The following is a 19,835-nucleotide window of genomic DNA, read 5'->3' as shown; positions in this document are numbered from 1 at the left end:
TTCGAATCATTCTTATCTTATTCACCCTACAGGATAATTACATATAAAAGTGGAATGTTGTTTATGTGTTTTGTTTCATTCAAAACCGAAAAGGCCAAATGACAAGCTTCTTGAACGTTTTGTGGGTTGGCAATGAGTTAAATTAGAACACTGAATCATAAAGCAGCTCGAATTTCAGTCGTATTTTCAAAGAAATTAGAAAATCTTGAGAAACAGAGAGGAACTACTTAAGCTATCGACGACTTTTTAATGAGCTAGTCATTTATCATTCGATACAACGCTTATGAATAAATTAGAGCAGTGAAAATCACATGACTCAATGTCCCTATAGCCTGCTATAACCGTCATTTAGAGATATTAAGTTATGGATGAATAGCATACCAAGGAAGAATTCTAAATATATATTCATTTTGTTTACAACTGTCTGGAGAAAGTCTGTGTGAATGCAAAAACATTTAGTGGGCTTTAGATGTAACGATCGTTATAATTAGAACTATATTTTCATGGCATACGAAAATTACACCTTTTCTATAGTGATAGAAGATTATGAGGATTTATTCCTCTTAACAGTTCTTAAGAATCTCCTTGGTAATAAGTGTAAATTAACTTGATAATGTTCTTAAGAAAGGTACAATATCTGAAAAACACACTTAAACTATCTCTCTGCCATTTTATTTTCGCAAACTACTATAAAATTTACCGTTGATTTTCGAACATGTTGTTGTTGTTGTGACTTATCTCATTTGTCTGACAGGAGTATCAAAGCAAACCCACAAAATTCATCGTCGAAAGGAGTGGAAGATTGCGCCTATCGTTGGCAGTAGCCTTGAGCACTATGCAGGAGACAATACAACTTTGCTCAGCTCCGCCCCCCCCCACTTTGAAGGACAGCACCCCGGAGGGTAAGGAGTCCGAGGGTCTACCATCCCTCTTCCCCTACCAACAACCTCTCGAGAAGACTTTCGGCTCGCGGCATATTTAGAGTATCCCCTGCCGCAGAGACACTATACATTTACAAACTGCCATGCCTTCTCCGGGATTCGAACCGGAACTTTCGATACAGTAGGCAGCGTCGCTAGCCACTATTTCAATTGGGCGCCAATTTTCGAGTATGAGAAGTGTAATTAATAGAATCTACAAGAAAATTTATAGAACAGAATATCATATAAATGAAGAGTTCATGCAAACGGCTAACATCATATAAACAACGAACTACCGGATATAACAGTTGTAGAGACATTAGGTATTTTTTGGAAGCAGGCAAGATGAAAAATGAGCAAACGCCTTCTCCAGGAATCGAACCACGGCCCTCTGGAATACCGGCCAGCGTGCAGAGTCACTACACCACGAAGGCACGCTAGGAATGCGGGAGAAATACCTTATATACTCCCCCCTTATAGAGGGCGACTGGGGTTTTTAAGGGACCCAATCGTCAAATCCTGGATGAGGAGAATCATCATCCAACACCCTTTTTAGTTCGGGCTCCACTGTAGAGACATTAGTTTTTTTTTTTTTTTTTTTTTTTTTTTTTTTTTTTTTTTTTTTTTTAAAGCAGGAAAGATGAAAAATTAGCAATTGCCTTCGTCAGGAATCGAACCTTGGACCTCTGGAATACCGGCCCAGCGTGCAGAACCACTACACCACGAAGGCACGCTAGGAGAAAATACCTTATATAGTAATACAACTTGAACTACTACTACTCGTTTTTTCAGGAAAATAATATTTGTGATTAAAAAATAATTCTACAATATGGAAAGTAACTCCCAGTCAGAAAGAATAGTCAGCATTTTAACATGCCGAATTTTGAATCTTCACACAATTCGATATCTAACCTGTTAAAACAGATATCTAATCTGGTTTCCAGTAAGGTAGCACTGAGCAATCTTTTATGAAATGAGTATCAACCCCAGCTTGTATTTTGCTAAAGAAAATGCTGAACTGAATTTACAAGCACACACCAGTTTTCAATTCTTTTCAAGATACATCACGTTCATCCTATAACTGCATATCATTTATGATCTGCTTAGTCAACTTGCTGTTTCACGAATTTGCAACCCATCTCATAAAATTTGCAAGTTTCGAAGACGATAGTCATTAATTTGCATTTCGACTAAGCATTATAAAAGTTTTACACAGCAAGATCTATCTTGAACATATTATCTAAATTTCAGTGAAGAAACTTGTAGTTAAGGGACACCCCTTTATGTATATGAGACGTGTAATAATATAGGTTTAACCAAGGAAAGTAATTAAATACTCATTTTCATCTTAAGGCCTTTAGTAAACCTACCACCTTTGACACTTGGATCCCAAGTTTTTTTATTTAAAGGCATGAGGTCATTTAGATATAGCAAATTCCAGCTTAAAATGCAACCTTATACATCAGAAGATCGGTTTTTAATAGCTGTATAACATACCATTCAAATGATGTCTCATATGATAATTTACGTTCCTCATTTTTTTATTTATTTATTTATTTTTTCCTCTGCAATTTTATTTTAAGAGTAACAGCCCGATTGTTTGCAGAAGAACGAGGATTTTTGTCTTAATATTAAGAAGGATTGAGGAATATTTGCTTGATATGTAATCTTGCTTTCACAACAATAGATATTCAATTCTAATTGCCTATAAGAGATGGTGGCGGTAATGGAGTTCTGGCGCAAAGCTCTGAAGGCCACATGCGCCAAACACAGGATTCGATCTTCAGCGCACAAAACTACACAGAAAAAAGTCTAAAGATAACAGCACACTTAAATAAAATCGAGGCAAGTAAAAAGATATTGAAATGTTGGGATAAGAATGCTGATTATGATTCAGATAATGAGATATGCAGTATAGATATAAAATCCTAAAACATCTGATTCATTAAAATTCTAACATAAAATCTCAAGACAAAATCAAAGTAAATAATAGAGACCTGTTGCTTTCCGGTAGTAAAACAAATTGGTATTGACTCCTATAAGAGAAAAAACACGCATAAATATATACTATATAATGCGATTAAAAAAAAATACTGAAAGCTTTCAGATTTTACCTTGCACCCAAAGGGCTGTATATTTAATGTTTCGTGTAATACCTTTATTTATTAAATATCGTGTTCTTTGCACTTAAAAAATAAAATTCAGTTCAACGGCAATATCGCAAAATAATTTTAAAATGAGCATATCTTTAGAATTCCCAATACACAATCTCGCGCGCTGGAGATAAAAATGTTTTTTTTTTTTTTTTTTTTTTTTTTTTCCCACAGTTTTGCCATTGTTCGTTTTGAAATCGTTAGATTTGTTAATCAAAATCAAAAATTCTTTAATATCGCAAAATAATTATTTTAAATTGAGCATATCTTCAGAATTTCCGGTACGCAGTCTCGCGCGTTGGAGATAAAAATGTTTTTTTTTTACAATGTTGCCATTACTCGCTTTGAAATCCTTGAGTTTGTTAATCAAAAATTCGTTAAAGTTTTACAAAATATGAAATCAATAATAAAATAAATTCAAAATTTCAAATTTGGGCTTCCAGATGCCCATATTCGAATGGAGGACTACGATATTCAAACTTTTACGGCTCTAGGTACCGTTGTTTTTTCACAGTGAGAGAAGCATACATATATTCATGCAGATTCTTCATTATTTAATTTCTTCAAATATAATAAAGGGCGATACTATTTGGTGGCAACAGTTTGAAATGTGATACAGCCATTTATAGTGTTTCGACGCAAAATCGCAAAACGAAAGTAATAGTCCCTAGGGGCAAACCCCCTTTGGACTAACAAATTCCAAATTTCAAATCTGTTTCCAGATGCCCGTATTCGGGTTCCAGATTGGGTTTCCAGATGCCCGTATTCGGGTGGAAACGTACGTTATTCAAAATTGGATGTCTCTAGGTACCATTTTAATATCACAATGCTAGAAACATACATACATTTATGCAGATCCTTCATTAATTAATTTATTTAACTATAATACAGGGCTCTAATATTTGGTGGCAACAATTTTAAAAGTAAACAACCGACATATAAGTTTTCAACGCAAAATGCCAAAAAGAAATTAATATTTCTCTTCTGGACAAATTGCGTCTTTGGGGAAAAAAAAAACAAAAAAAAAACAGGTAGAATAATATGATATTCGATTTTTTTTAAATAAAAAAAGCCCAATTTTTAAATTATTGTTTTCATCTTATTCCATGCGATTTGCTCCCAAATGATAAAGTCTTAGGTTTCTTTTTTTTTTTTTTTTTTCAATCTTTTCTTTAGACTTTCACGAGGTTAATTGGGATAAGTCAAAGTGATCTTTCAGGTTTATCTACTGAGAAAAATCTAAAACTATAAATTTTTTTCTATGTCCTGTGAAACTTTTAAAACTATAATTTTTGATGAAAAATGTTAACCTATACAATTTTTGTGGAATTTCTACAATTCTTTTGAAAAAAATCAAAAGTTGAAGAAGCATGGAAAATATACTGTGTTGTATAACTTTGGGTAAATGAAATAGAAATTTTAGGTGTAAATGAAATAGAAATTAAGTATTTCATCACAATTTTATTCATGAAACATTACTTACATTATATTAGTAACAGCAGCAAAAGAATAAAAAAATTAGCTGTTAGCTCATATTTTAAATATATTTCACAAATTTTATTGAGAAGGTTTTGATGTAATGATTTGAAGAAATTCAATTAATGTATTCATAATAATATATTATTATATTAATTAATAGATTTATAATAGTTCATAGTAGATAAATAAAATACTAAATATGTGTAATATGAGAATCCGAAAGTGTCATTATATTTGGAAAAGAACGCCATCCAAGGGCAAATTACATTTTGCAATTAACGCCAAATTACGAACGAATTTTGATCAAGTAAATCAGAAAGCTATAGAAATGTGAAAGAAAAGTAGTAAAACAGAGCAACAAAAGTGATGACTTTTTGTTCTCCCCCCCCCATTAGCGAACACTTAGCCGACTTAGCATGGCCACTACTGAGACCGGAAGTAATGGTCGCTTTATTGTGGAAGCACTTAATAGGTGGGTCACTCAGTACCAATCCTAGACCGTCGGTCGCCCTGTGCAAATTGAAACTGGCCGCCCATTTTTACAGATATATGTTACGTTTGATAATAAATTTGCTGCCCTTAAAAATGGCCGCTCACTTGATGTGCACCATCTTGCGCCCTGCTAGATTTTTGCCCTGGTACATTAAAAAAATAAAACATTTTTCTTTGATAATCTTTCTTTTTCTTTTCTTTATTCCTCTCCCGAAGTACACAGCGATCTGTTTTTACTTAAAAAAATCAGAGAATTGCGGAGACTCGGTTTCGTGCAATCTTCGGCAATAGCGGCTACCTAGAAAACCCACTTCGTCAGTGTTCCCTTTAGAAAATTTTCACCAACATTTTGCATCGCTGCCGAAATTTTACCGTAGTTTCTACCATTGCTGGCGAATTAAACGAGCTCATAGTTTAAAGCAAAGTTTAAAAATATCGCGATTTATGTATAAAAACCGTTGGAACTTGGAACACAACAAAGTAGAACGCATATGAAAATGGCGGCTTTGCTTGACTGAAACTGTTGTTATGAGCATGAAGAATGGTCATGCGCATGGTTGCCAGAATTTGACACTTTCTGAAAATTTTATCTACTTCTACTAAGATGGTAGCTATAGTACGTAATTACCGTTTCTTGTAATTAGTGATTATTTTCGACTGAAGGAAAATTATTTTGTTTTCATTTCACTAGCATTCTTGTAATCCAAATTTAAATACTGTATATTTTAACAAAGGAAAACCCTACGAGTTTGATTAACTGTAACTACCTCCTTTAATCAAAATTCAAATGCGTTGCATTCCATTAATAAAAATATCTCATCTAAAACAGACAAAAGACAACGAAAATACCAATTTCGCTCAAGTAATGAATAGCTCCAGTGATGAAAAGTAAGCTACTGATAATAATGAAGACTTCTTTAATGCCTTGTATTCGAGTTAAGAAATACGATAATTCGAGTTCTTAATTCAGAGTTGTAATTAAGATATGTGCTTTACTTTCTCTTTTGTCTCCATCATTATCTAGAACGCAAAATCGTTTCAAACATTTAATTTGAGAACGCTGCACATTGGACCGAATAAAAAACGAAAACAAAGGCTTAAATATTTTAAGATTTTGCTTATTCAAATAAAGGAAGTGGAGTGCAGATTAGAGGAGACGGAGTGAGCTTAAAATCTAATGAGCTTCTGTTGTCGTCCAATGAAAATGTTACCTAATTCGCAATTTTGGAGCTTTTGTTTCGAGAAACATGAGAATGTGAAAAAGAACAATTGTTTCTGTCAGATAATAGTAGTTATTTATAGGAGCATATGCTTTGTAATTAGTTTCTTAATTAAAGAAGTCACAACTAACTTTGAGAAATGGATTTTTCATATGCGTATAGAATAGTGCATTTTGAAAGGGATTTTAGGTAATTTCTTTTCATTTCCAAATCTTTCCCTTCCCGCTTTCAGTTAAATTATCTTAATTAAAGCTTTAAATATTGAAATCATAATATTTTCAGTAGTTGTCAATCAATGCCGGTAATCCACCTCTCAAATTTAAGTACTTTTTACGAATATGTATCTTAGAAATTGCTCTAGATAATAGTTTCATTTTGCATGACTCTTCAAAATAAAGAAAATATGTATTTAACCGCCGCTCAGACAGTATAGTTGTTAGGGGAGCCTACTGCGGTATCGAAGGTCCCGGGTTCGAATCCTAGAGAAGGCATGGATGTTTGTAAATATATAGCATCTTTGTGGCATGGGAGCACTCCAAATATAAGCAGAGCCAAGAGTCCTCACGTGTGGTTTTGGTGGTAGAGGAGAGGAGTAGGAGACCCTCGAACCACCATCCTCTCGGTGCTCTCCCTCAGACTGTGATGGAAGTAGAAGTCCAACCTCCTTGAGGCTCCGTCATCCAGTCTTTCCCGAAATTCATGGACAAAATGTATGAAATCTTGATAAAGGAATTTTTCCCTACCAATTTCAAGCAATGTGTAGCGTTAGCAAGAACCTTGATCTCTCTGTCTGCACATAAATGGGGAACAATCTTGGTTTAAAGAGTGTCATAAATATTTCTGTTTATAAGTTAAGTAACAGAATTAAACGGATTAAACATTAACGGATTTGATTTCAAAAATGGAAGCTGAATGCATTTAAGAAAACAAGCACTTTGTTTTAGGTCCAGCAAATGTAAATTCAGTATAGTGGTTCGGTTAAATTCAGTCATTCAGTGTAGTGTATGTAACACTACACCTTTTACTTCCTTGTGCAAATTAAAGGAAGTATTGTAATCGCGAAAAATTTCGGAAATCATATTTGAATGAAAATATTCATTTCAAACACTCTCGCAACAATTTGATCGATGCTTTTGCGTGACATCTGTAAGTACGGACAGAATAAAGGACTGTTTCAGCCAAAAAGGATTGTAGAAGGGATACAGAAAAGCTATTTTCTTGACGTCTGTAAATAAATACATATGTCTTATTTATCTCGTGTAACTCAAGAACGTGTAGCCGTAGAACTTTTTGGTATATGGACTGCTACGACATGTAGTTGTGCACCACCCTTTTTCGAGGGAATTGGCTGCACCAACCGTATATACATACATATATATAAATTCCCACGCTATTACCTGGCTCTGTTAATTACAGGCTATCTGTGACTTTCAGTTTTGTATTTAATTTGCGAATCATAATAACTATTTTCACTAATTTAGCATTTTATTCCATTGTGATATATAAACAATTAAAATTTGTGTTTTAAAGTACCATTCTCTCACCAGAAGCGAAACTGTTCTCATAATGATAATTATCTTCCTAATAAAAATAAATATTGTAGCCAAGAGAATATAGCTTGGATTAACATTTAAGGAAATAAAGCTTATAGTTGCTTCATCATATACTATGTACTCAGCAACTTAAAATTATCAATCAAAATTAAATGCTCACGAAATTATGAATCAAATTTAAATGTTCAGACACAACCAAAAAATAAGAGAATCAAGGTAAAAGAAGAAAAAATTCAGAATAATTATAGCAGATAACAAAAATGCACAAAAGCCTTTAATTGTTTACCATACACTATGTACTCAGCAGCTTTAAAGTGGCAAACAAAATTAAATGATCATGAAATTATGAATAAAAATTAAATATTCAGACGCGGCAGAAAATAACATAAGGAAGGTAAAAGAAGAAAAATTTCAGAACAGTTAAAGCAGATGATGCACAAAGTCTTTAGTTGATTTACCATGATGTACTTAGCAGCTTTACATTATCACTCAAAATTAAATGCTCATGAAATTATGAATCAAATTTAAATGTTCAGACACGTCAAAAAATAACAGAATGAAGGTAAAAGAAAAAATTCAGAACAGTTAACGTAGATAACAGTAATAAACAATCAGTACTACACTGAACTAGTTCTAATCAATGGGAAAATTACTAAATTGCTGTCTTGTTTCCATCTGCAAAAAGAACAACGTTTACATATATCCTGGATTTCGAAGATTTTTTCCTAGTTCAGTGTCCTGGTTTCAAGAAATATTAACCGCTAGTTACGTCTTAAATAAAAGACTTAAGCACATGAGAACAATTGAGGAAAATCTGCTTTTTCAGCTTCGAATCCAATATTCAGAAAAGGCAGATATTTGCATATTGCTTAGTTCCTGAATAAAAATCCATCTAACTCCCATGAGAATTTGTGGTTGGTTTGAACATAAGGAGCGAATATATAACGTTGTTTAGATGAATATCTCAACTTCATTGACATTTACGTAGGAAAACTTATTTTTCCTTACTACTTCACTTAATTTTCATCTCTTTAAATATGTCTGTTTGAAACTCATTTCTTTTGTTTGGATTACAGATAAGCAGACAGTTTTACATTTAATGGTACAGTAATATTAGGAAACAGGCATAACATATGAAAACGAAAACATTTTGCTCCATAAGTATTTGAGGGAAGTTGAAAAGTTTTGGATTAAAAGAAACCAAATAAATTGCTGTCTGTGTCCTTGGGACATCTCATATTTACTATAACTAAGGAGCAGGTTAGCAGATCTTATTACGTCTTGTGTCAGCGTCTTAGACAAGCCTTGCAATTAAATTGGAAATAACTTCCAGGAGATGTACACATGAAAGGAAACTTTCACACTCCAAGTATTCCAGCAAAGTTTTCTGCCAGAAAAGACGACGAAAAAGCATCGATCGGCGGTTTTGACAAATTAGAAGCATTCACTGAAGGAAAAAAAAAGAATGAAACAAAGAATGAAAAAGGAAAGAAAAGAGAAGAAAACCGCGAGACAAAAACCAGAAGCTGCTATCAGTTGCCACTCATGTCTCCAAAAAGTGCGTTTGAATTGATTGGATGGCAGTAGCGAGGCGAGGTGTAGAGGTCAGGCGTCAAGGTCGTCGTTATGGCAACAAGACCAGTGTCGTCTTCCACGTCCAACACCGCTGTCAACACTACCACCTAATCACACCTGAATAGGACAACCACTCCTAACCGGGAATTTATTTCTGCGTCATTTGTTGCCGTATTTTTTTTTTTTTATTTGCTTTATTACCGGCAGTCTCTGGTAAAATCGACTCAAAAGAAAGTCACTCAAGAGCGAAAAAACTACACAGAGCTGTTCGTTTTTTTAAAAATATATTTTATTGTGTAATTTTTCTTTCAGTGAAATATTTCGACTTGGAAGAAATGAGTTATTGAATAATGGTTACGCGAGTGAAAAGTTACTTGAATCATGCAACAATGATCAAAACTTTACTTGAGTATGGGAAAGTTACTTGAATAAGTAAACGATGAAATCTTCATAAGAAAGGAGGAAAATAAGAAATTATATTGCAAAACTGACGAAGTGTGCAGCATATTCTTTTGACATAAATATTTTGTTTAAAACTGGATCCAGATATGTATCCCAGTGTCTGAAGGAAACATATGTTTAATTTTTGTGTAATTTTCCTTTTGTGAAAGAATGCATCACATAAGGTAAATTGCGAAAGTTGTTGTCAGACCTTGCGAAAAAAGAACTTTTTTTCCTGGTAAATTATTAATCAAAACTTCATAGAATATGTTTCAAATTGTAAATCAGTGTAACAAATTAATTGAGATTAAAAAAAAATTAACATATTTATTTCTTAATTTTTATTTTGATTTCACATCTGTTTTACACTATAATTACAAAAATAAAATAAACAAATATGTTCCTTTAAATAGTTAAAAATCAAGTATAGTTACTAAAGTTCTAATCCTTTAAATCTTTCATCTAATTTAAGTTTATCATTACAGTATTCAAAGGATAGTGAATACGCCCTTTGTTATTTTAATTTCTTTGCTAATTATTTATTATTTTTATTTAGATTTACATGATAGTATTCTTTTTCTTATGGGTTATTATTGTTTTAAACACATTTTTACTCAATGCTCTCAGCGATAAGAAGGCTAAATGACAGATGATATTCTCTACTTCTGACGATACATTAAATCAGGGTTTCTTAAACGTTTTGGTGTGAGGACCTCATAACATTTACGAAACTTTTGTGATACCCCCCCCATAAGTATTCCGCAAATTCACCACACGCGTGAGCGAAACTGTCAATTTCTTTAATTGTACTGTAATATACTACTGCAGTTTTAGGTCATTAACATTCCTTTTTAAAGCAAAATAAACGTTTCTATTATTAAAAAAAAAAAAAAAAAAAAGCGTCGAAGCGTTTTTTTTTTTTTTTTGTTGTTGTTGTTGTTGTCTGTACTGTCTTATCTTTATCTATTTTCAGTATATTATGCAGAAATATTTGGTAATTGTAAAATTATGATAATAAGTCAAAGAAATGTCAAAATTGCTAAAATTTTTGGCGACTCTCTACTGCAGGTCCCGCGACTCCAAATGGGGTCTTAACTCACAGTTTAAGAAACTCTGCATTAAATGGTAAGAGTCCAGCCATTTGGAACAGCAAACAGAGCTTTTAATTTTTTGTTAAACTTTATTTAATTCGATCTGATTTTTTAAACCTTATCTAAATCCATCTCAAAATATTAGATTTTTAAATTATAGTTTTTATTATAAAATTATTAATTTTCTATTGTTACTTACTCATGGATATTGAATTTTTTAAAATAACGATTTATATCATCTCGCGATGCAATTTTCATTTTTTTCTTTCTTCTTTTGACCCTTCATTATTATGCCCTATCATAATAATATCGGCAAAGTTTTTCAAATTGGCCATTGTTGACCAAGACAAAAACCTTCAGAAACGTGTTTCAACACAAAGGTGTGCGAACCCTTCCGAAGGTTGTTTGCTTCAAATTCAAAATTGATTTGCATAAAGGACGGATAACTTTAAGCCGAGACATTCTTCTGAAAGTTCTTAGAAAACAGTGATCAACTTACATATAGGTAATGGCTCATTTTTGTCGGAGCGCCGTTTATAAGGTTTCCTATTCAGAATATTTTTCCTTTTTTACAGATAATCTTCCGCAAATCCGAAAAAGAAAAATATCTGGTACGCATCACCGTGTGAATTACCCGACATTTTTAATCCTCTTCGTTTCAAACTCTGTTTAAAGTTAAATATTAAAAGATATGAAACAAAATAAATCTACGTGATATTAAAAAAAGTGTATATTTACTTAATTCTCGTTACTTCCCGTTTCACCCAAAAACAAATGTAATTAAAGGCGAAAAGCAGCAGTGCAGCGCTTGTAAACATCTGCCGTATATGTTATAAGGTATTTATCCCGCCTCATAACATGCCTTCGTGATGTAATGATCAGCACACTCAGCGCGTATTCGAGAGGTCCGAGGTTCGGGTCCCGACGAGGGCATTGCTCATTTTTCATGTTTCCTGCTTCGAAATAACCCAGTGTCTCTACAATGCACACTAGGGCGCTTCATTATTCCAAAGATGTGATTTTCATATAACTTTGCTTACGCTCCGAGTCTCAGTGATGTAAAAGATATATGCCAAGTTTCAAGAAGATTGCGCATTCTTTAGGGGCTGCACACATTGTGACTTTTATCTCAGAATTGTTCTCAAAATAGTGTCTTGTACTAAAAGGCTTCTTATGTCTTTCTTTCATTGGCCACGATGTTTAAACAATTTCTATATCTCCAGCTATCGTTTATAAAGATAGGGTGACCAATAGAAGTAAAATGGCAAAGAAAATCAGAGTCACTTTTTGAAAATCCTCCTCATTTGGTGTTGCATTGGGATGGTAAACTGTTGCCTTCAGTTGCCCATGGGAGTATGAAAGACAGAGTTGCAGTTCTAGTGACTGACAAAGATTTTTAGCATTTGCAAGCATCGGTGAGCAGATGGCTGAAGTAGTTCTTCGGGAACTGGACAGATTTGGGCTACGTGACAATATCATGGGTATGTCTTTTCATACTACAGCATCTAATACAGGACTGATCCAAGAGATATGTACCAGAATAGAAAAGAAATTCGGACGAACATTGTTGTGGTTCACTTGCCTTCATCACATCCACGAACTAATACTAAAAGAGTGTTATGGCATACCATCAAGTAGTCCTGACATCCAGATTTTTCGGAAGTTCCAAAGTCTGTGGGCTTTACTTGATAAGAAGTCATATACGACAATGCTGAATGAAGTCTTGTTGAAGGCTACCAGAACCACAACGACTGAAATTTATTCACTACACCCAGAATGTTCTAAAAGACAGAAATCGCCTAAGAAAAGACTACAAAGAGTTATTACAACTCTCACTCATACCTAGGATCTCAAAACAACTTCAGGTTCAATATCCCAATGGCTCTGCAACAAGCAAGGTGGATGGCAAATGCAATATGTGCACTTAAAATTATCCTCTTCACTAAACAGTTGAATATTCTTCATTGCGAATCGAAAGGAATGAAATAGATTGCACATTTTGTAAGTCTCATATGTATTCGCTTTTGGCGAGTAGCAACTGCAAAGTCGATGGAGAATGATTTTGATATGGTACAGCTCCAGAGCACTTAACCTAGAAGTAGGCATAAAATAAAAATGCTCTCATAGTTTCTAAGACACACCTTTGGGATCTGTCAGAAACAAACATAAGACTGGCTTTTTTTGGAAGAACGTGTTAATGATGCTGCTAAGAAAACTTTGACTAAAATTTTAGAAACCAAACCAGCAAAAAAAAATAAAGTAAAATAAAATAAAATAAAATAAAATAAATAATAAATAAATAAAAAATAAAAATAAAAAGAATAAATAAAATGATTAATGAGGGGGGAAACCTAATTTTTGAACGAAATGAGCCATTTGGTTACTGATAAAACAAAGATGTTCTCTGAATTTTTTTGGGATCCACGATGCTACAGAATACTGTGAATACTGTGGCTTTTTTGGAAGAAAGTATTAATGATGCCGCTAAGAAAACTTTGACTAAAATTTTAGAAACCAAACCAGCGAAAAATAAATAAATAAATAAAATGATTAAGGAGGGGGAAAACCTAATTTTTGAAGGAAATGAGCCATTTGGTTACTGATAAAACAAAGATGTTCTCTGAATTTTTTTGGGGATTCACGATGCTATAGAATACTGCAATGATTCTATAAGAAGCCATGCAAACACTCTTAAGGTGGTTAATGATACCGCAGAAAGAGGAATTGCTGTGATAAAAAAGTTTAACGAATCGATCAGGGACGAACAGTAAAAATTCTTGTTCAGGGTAGTCGAGCATCACAGAAAAAGTTTACCCAAGCGAACAAAGGAAGGAACTGCATTGTTCAAAGTTGATTAATATACCTTTTGCCTATCATACTACCTATTAATTTTAGTGTCTAGTTTTAATATTATTTTAAGTTCATGATTTCTATTTGTCACAATAAAAGTAATTAACTTTGAAAATCATATTTTTTGCCTACTTTTACAAAACTGATCAAATTATGTAACCTCTAAATATTATCCAATCATCTTGAAAATTGGCATATATATTTGCTACATCACCGAGACTAAGAAAAGTCTGCCGAAATTTCACATTTTATTTTTTGCCTTACAAAATGAAACATAAAAATGAGTGGATGATAAAAGTGATTTATTTCGAAACGTGTTGCTACTGCTAGAGTTTGTTAATCAAAAATTTGTAAGTTTTACAAAATCTATACATATAAAGAATAATGTCTGTTTGTTTGCTTGATTTCTGCTCAATTATGATAAAAGTTTTGCCACATTTAATCGACTGAAATTAAATATAGGCGAAATATTGGATGGAACTTGAGCTTTTACGACCATTTGATTAGAAAGACGAAAACCATTAAAAACTGCGTGCCATTTTTGCTAATACAATGAGAAAGAATTAGTTTATTTTTCTATCGAAATTTTTTATGTTGGTACCATATCGCATCAGACCGAAAAAATGTATGACTATGGTTTGGTTTGGTTTATTAGATTACGGCAAAGCACTCGAGGGCTATCTGCCTTAAGGGAAGGATGCCTTCGTGGAGGACTTTTTAAGGGAAACTGGCTCGTATACACTTTACACATTGGGAAAACCATGTATGACTATGGATCGTATTTTTTGCATCGTTATTAGAGAAGGATTACAGTGGTATGGCTGGTTCTCTCTGTTGTTAGATGCATTACTCTCAGTCTAACTTAACTGGCATCGGGTACTTCCGCTGGCACCAAAATAAACTGAACTACTTTGTATTAAATTAAGTATTAATTAATACATTTTAATTAAGTATTAAAATACATTTTAATGTATTTTAATGTATTTTAAAAATGTATTAATTAAGTATTAATTAATACATTTTTAATTAAGTATTAAAATTATTTTTAATTAAGTATACATTTTTAATTAAGTATTTAATTAAGTATATGTTTAGAAATCATGGATTTCTAAACATATACTTAATTAAATCAGCCAAGTCAGAGATTTCATACGCAAACATACGCTTTAATCAAACGACTGGGATCCCGTTAGCAGAAAAGAATCAACGTTTGAGCCCAATCTTTAATGAAAGTTAAGTCTCTAAAGCATTAGACCTATATTTACCTACCAAGCACCCTTAGTTACAATAACGGAGAATCACATAAAAAAAAGGTTTTAAATTAATAAATTCCCTGTTTTTCGTTAGGTATTAAAACTTGACTCAATCCATATCGAAATAGTTAACCTCGACCTTATATTTATTTATGAAGTTTAAAAAAGCAAACTTCTATTTGCTTCCGCATATTGCTTATCTCCTTAATGATCCGTAGCTGAAAATTTTTTTTCCAAGTTTTGTTTGTTATAAACTCTGTCCATTCATCTTTAGAGGAGTTAGTTGACAAAAGTTATGCTTATACTTTCTGCTCTGTCTAAGTAACTTCCGTGTCTCATTTTATCTGCCATAACAGGGTTCTCAAGCAGAGAGGGTGTTAAGTAAGCCTTCTATTTAGCTATCAAGTACTTAATATTTAATTCTGAATGTAAAAAAAAATGCTTTTATTCCAAGTTTCGGTTTTTATTAATATTTTCTATATTTTTTGTTGTTTAATTTATACAGTACATTAAAAATAATCTAAATAACTGAATATATTGTTACGAATTTTGTACTTAGATAGGCAATGTTAGTAGAATTATAAGTAAAATTGTTGTATTTCTCTTGTAACATAAAATTTAAACAAAAGCTATGCTGGAAAAGTAAGAATACAAGGTCAAGTGCATTTAACATTAAGTAAATGGGTATCTCGGTAATTTGGCGAAATATCGCCAAGATAATAATGTTTTTGGCGACAAACTTGGCGAGCAATTGCCAAATGTCGTAAAATTTGGCGATTATTTGGCGACATTTTGGTCCGGTCCCTCTACCATCATAATATGTATTGAAATTGAATAAATATAATTAATCACTATGTTAGCTGTAACTAGTTCAACCTTTGTACTTTTCGGTAATTTTGAGAACCAAAATGTACTAGAAATATCTAGGCGGCTGGATTAAGCTATTAAGGTCTATTCTCTCTTCGGCTGGTTTAAAGCCACGGAGTCATCTGCTTTCAGTTACTTAACTATTGTTGTGCGAGTCGTTAGTTCCGCGCGAAATGAGATATAACCGAGTTAGCTTTCTCTTTATATTCGCTTTGTGTTGTGTTTAACGTTTTTAGTAGTTTTAAGCGTAAATGCTGATTATACTGTGTGATACTGTACGAGTATTTCTGCGGGAAATTCAAAACTTTGAAATTTTTTTTGATAAAATAAATTTTTATTAACTTATCATCGAAGTGTTCATTCAATCTGTTACGAGCCCATACGCACGCAATAATATATATATTTTTAGAGTTTTGGAAAGAAGGGGGAATGACCTTCTAACATTAGCGGTGAAGGGAATGCATGGGGCAGAATAGGTTGAAAACCACTGTGTCATTTATGTATTTAAAATTTCAACCTAGCTTTGGTATTGCCTGAAGACGTTAGTCGTAAAGATAACCATGTCAGCACGCTGAAAATTTAGGCTAGACACAAGAGTAAAGATGATTTTGGCTTTCTGTGCCTCCTTGAAGATACAGAGAGAATTTCTCGAAACGAAAATCCAGAATAGAATAATATTTGAATCAATGCCTTAGTACTTCAAGAAAATTTATAACTTTTCTGAGCAAAGAAGTACGATAAAATTTAAACATCTATATTCATTTGAAGAATTCATAAGAGAAGGATTATATCTAATATTTTTTTTTGTTGTTGTTGTTTGGTGTGTTTATCTATCTCAAAATACGCGAGGACTATCTGCTTAAAGAAACTCGACGACGTTTTCGTCCGCGATGTATCTGTCACGATGTTTTTGGCAGGCAAGAAACATTTGCACATTTATTTGCTTCTGAAAATATATTAAAAAGGGGGAATGACCATTTTAAACGCTAGCACATTTCAGCATTTCAGTTGTCGTACATTTCTTATTATTAATACTTATTTCTGAAGCATTAGAAAATATTCAAATAAAATAATAATTTTAAAATTTACTGCTTAGAGAAAAGCTAATGCTAGAATTTAAATTAACTATCTGGAATACTCCAGTTTCTTAATATCTTGGTAACTTATCAGGATAATATTAACCTTTTCCCGTGGGCTACAGGGACTCATTCTATCGAGCTATTAGATATACGTACTCGAGCTACAAGATGTACGTATTCCAGCTATTAGATGTACGTATTCGAGCTATTAGATGTACGTATTCGATCTATTAGATGTACGTATTAGAGCCATTTCGTCAGCTGTTTAAAAAAAAAAAAAAAAAAAAAAAAAAAAAAAAAGAAGCGGAAAAACAAATCGACAGGGTTTTCCACTTCATACTACATATTAAGGAGTGAATTTTAAATCTCTATAGGTTACTGAAGTTTCTTGAGATACATTTAAAGTAGTGACCGCGGCCTCCAGGAAAAGGTTAAAGCAGTTGCAAAAATATTAAAATTATTTGAGACGAAAAACACAAAAACAATTTAAGATATCTGTAGAGTCATTAGGTTATTTTGGAGCATTAGACCTGTCAAATCATCATTGCGCTTGCTGGGCTCGAACCTAGACTTCTCGAATACGCGCCGAGTGTGCTTCCAGTTACACCACGAAGGCATGTGGAAAGGAGGAAGGAAATACATTATAAACTAGCTCTCCGAGAGTCGACGTAGAGAACTTCGCGAAGATATTGGCTATTGTCTGTACCTAGGCAGTCTCGGTCACAGGGGTATACAAATTATGAACCTAGTATGTCTGGAGGCCGAGGAAAGATTGCTTATTGTTCGGCCCGTGCGTCTGGCGTGTCCTAGAGCTTAAGGCTCCAGTAGTCCGGGCGGTAGTGTCCCGGATACTCTTGGTAATTTCCTTGAGCGACGGGCAGCTCGAGCGACTGACAGGTAGCAAACTGAGGACAGGCGTCGCAGTATGACGGCTGGGGTCAGTCCTCTCCAAGGAGAGAGGACAGGGTTGATCCCCTGTCCTGGTTTTAAGGCTGGATTGGCCGCTTAGTCCAGACACCTGGTTGCGGAACGTGTAATCCTCATAAAAACTAAACTAAAAACTTTACATACTTCATACTTCCCTTTTTATAGGGTGACTGGGGAATAGGGGAACAGGTTGCCAAATCCTAGTGGTGAGGAATTATCGTCTATCATTTTTTAGTTCCGGGGCCGCTGTAGAGGCTTTAGATTTTTCTAAAGAAGCAGACGTGAAAAATATGCAATGTTCTCGCAGGGATTCGAACCTTGGACCTCTGGAATTCACGTCGAGTATGCTTCCAGTTACACCAGGCGGAAAGGAAGGAGAAAATACTTTATGTACCCTACTTAAAATTGCGTAGGAATAAACGTATATTAGAACAAATCAAAGAAAAGCATAAAAAATTTAAATGACTAATGATGATAGTAAAAATTCACTTTTGAGGTGAAACAAAAAGTTGTTTGTCTTAAGAAATTGTGTAAAAGTACTTATTAAGGAATGTATATATATTTTTCTTCTGGACATACCCAAGGTTAGCCTTGTGCTTATCACATTGCTTAAGCAAGCAACTGCAATATCACATTGCTTGCTTAAGCAGTGTACATCGATTTCATCCCAATCTGCTTTTATGTATTAGATCAACAACGGATCTCAGCAGACCTGGAACGAATTTCTTTTACCTTAAAGGTAATTATTCGTTGCACCATAGACGGATAAGAAAGCTGCTCGTTAAAGATCCCAAATTTGTTGCAGTATAGCAAGATGTTAGCTAGTTATAGAGTTAATATCTAAAAATTCTTACCAAGTAATTCCAAATTTTTTTCCAAAAAAGCCAAAATGACACAGATCCTCCTGAAGAAAAGAAATCTACGTATGTGAATGAAATCTCGAAGTTTCAAACTCACAACCTATCTTATGCTATATCAAACCATACTATTAAATTTGTAGAAATGTGAAAAATGCTTAATTATTTTTACTTCTTTGTATGAAGTAAATTAAAGCATTGTAATCGCGAAATATTTCGGGTATCATATTTCAGCGAAAATATCCATTTTGACAGCTTTCGAATCCATTTGAAAGATGTTTTTGCGTCACACCTTTATTTATGGACAAAATAAAGGACATTTTTCCCTAAAAACGGATCGTAAAGTGGATTTAAAATAGATTCAGAAGATATTTATTAGTAACATCTGTACGTACGTACGTATGTATCTCGCATAACTTAAAAACGAGTAGTCTCAGGTCGTTGAAATTTTGTATCTGGGATTACTATGACTTATAGTTGTGTACCTCCCTTTTTTTTACAATCGGCCGCAACTAGCGTATGTATTTATATATACATTGCTCTGTTACCCAGCTACGTGAGTTCAGTTTTTATTTCCTTTACGAAGTAAAGATATGACTTATTCTGAATAATTATCTCGAGGTAGTTTTGTTTCCTTTGCTTGAATTTAATTTAGTAGAGATTCACCAGTTGGCAAAACGCTTTGTTTTATCAGTTACCATCATTAAGGTACTTAATTATGTGCGTGATCATTAAAGTACTTAATTTAGTACTCTCTTAATGTACTTAATTAGGCACCTACTTAATGTACTTAACTAGGTACTTACTTAAGGCACTTAATTAGATACTTAATTAGTACCTTAATAATGAGGGAGTAGTTCCTTCACAGTAGATCATTAGAATACTTCGTCTCTAGTTCTTCGCTAAAATTCTTAATCGAACCAGCTTAAGTAATTTAAGTAATCTTTTTTTAACAAAAACTAAACCATTAAAGAAAAATCTTTTTAAACTATTGAGAGCTTATTCAAATTCGCAGAATGAACTATTTATGAACTATTTTGTCATAACACTATTTAGGACATGCAGGCATTTACTCCGA

The 19,835-nt window shown here is 33.3% G+C and overlaps 1 protein-coding gene across 2 annotated transcripts in view; it reads right to left on the bottom strand.

The window, feature by feature from the left end:
• The window catches only part of Tmtc2 (Transmembrane O-mannosyltransferase targeting cadherins 2), a 635,056-nt gene that overhangs the window by 359,468 nt on the left and 255,753 nt on the right, over nucleotides 1–19,835 (bottom strand). Inside the window, exon 3 of one of the 2 annotated variants that reach the window (XM_085817680.1) lies at nucleotides 2,918–2,956. The exons of the other annotated variant lie outside the window; for it this stretch is intronic. The gene's annotated coding sequence lies outside the window, so the exon portion shown is untranslated. The remainder of the gene's footprint in view (nucleotides 1–2,917; nucleotides 2,957–19,835) is intronic. 2 annotated transcript variants of the gene reach the window in all.

Source organism: Stegodyphus dumicola, chromosome 5, assembly GCF_044657685.1.
Source record: "Stegodyphus dumicola isolate Sdum_Otavi_A_Nest chromosome 5, ASM4465768v1".
NCBI classification, from domain to species: Eukaryota; Metazoa; Arthropoda; class Arachnida; order Araneae; family Eresidae; genus Stegodyphus; species Stegodyphus dumicola.
This window is presented reverse-complemented; position numbering and strand designations above follow the sequence as displayed.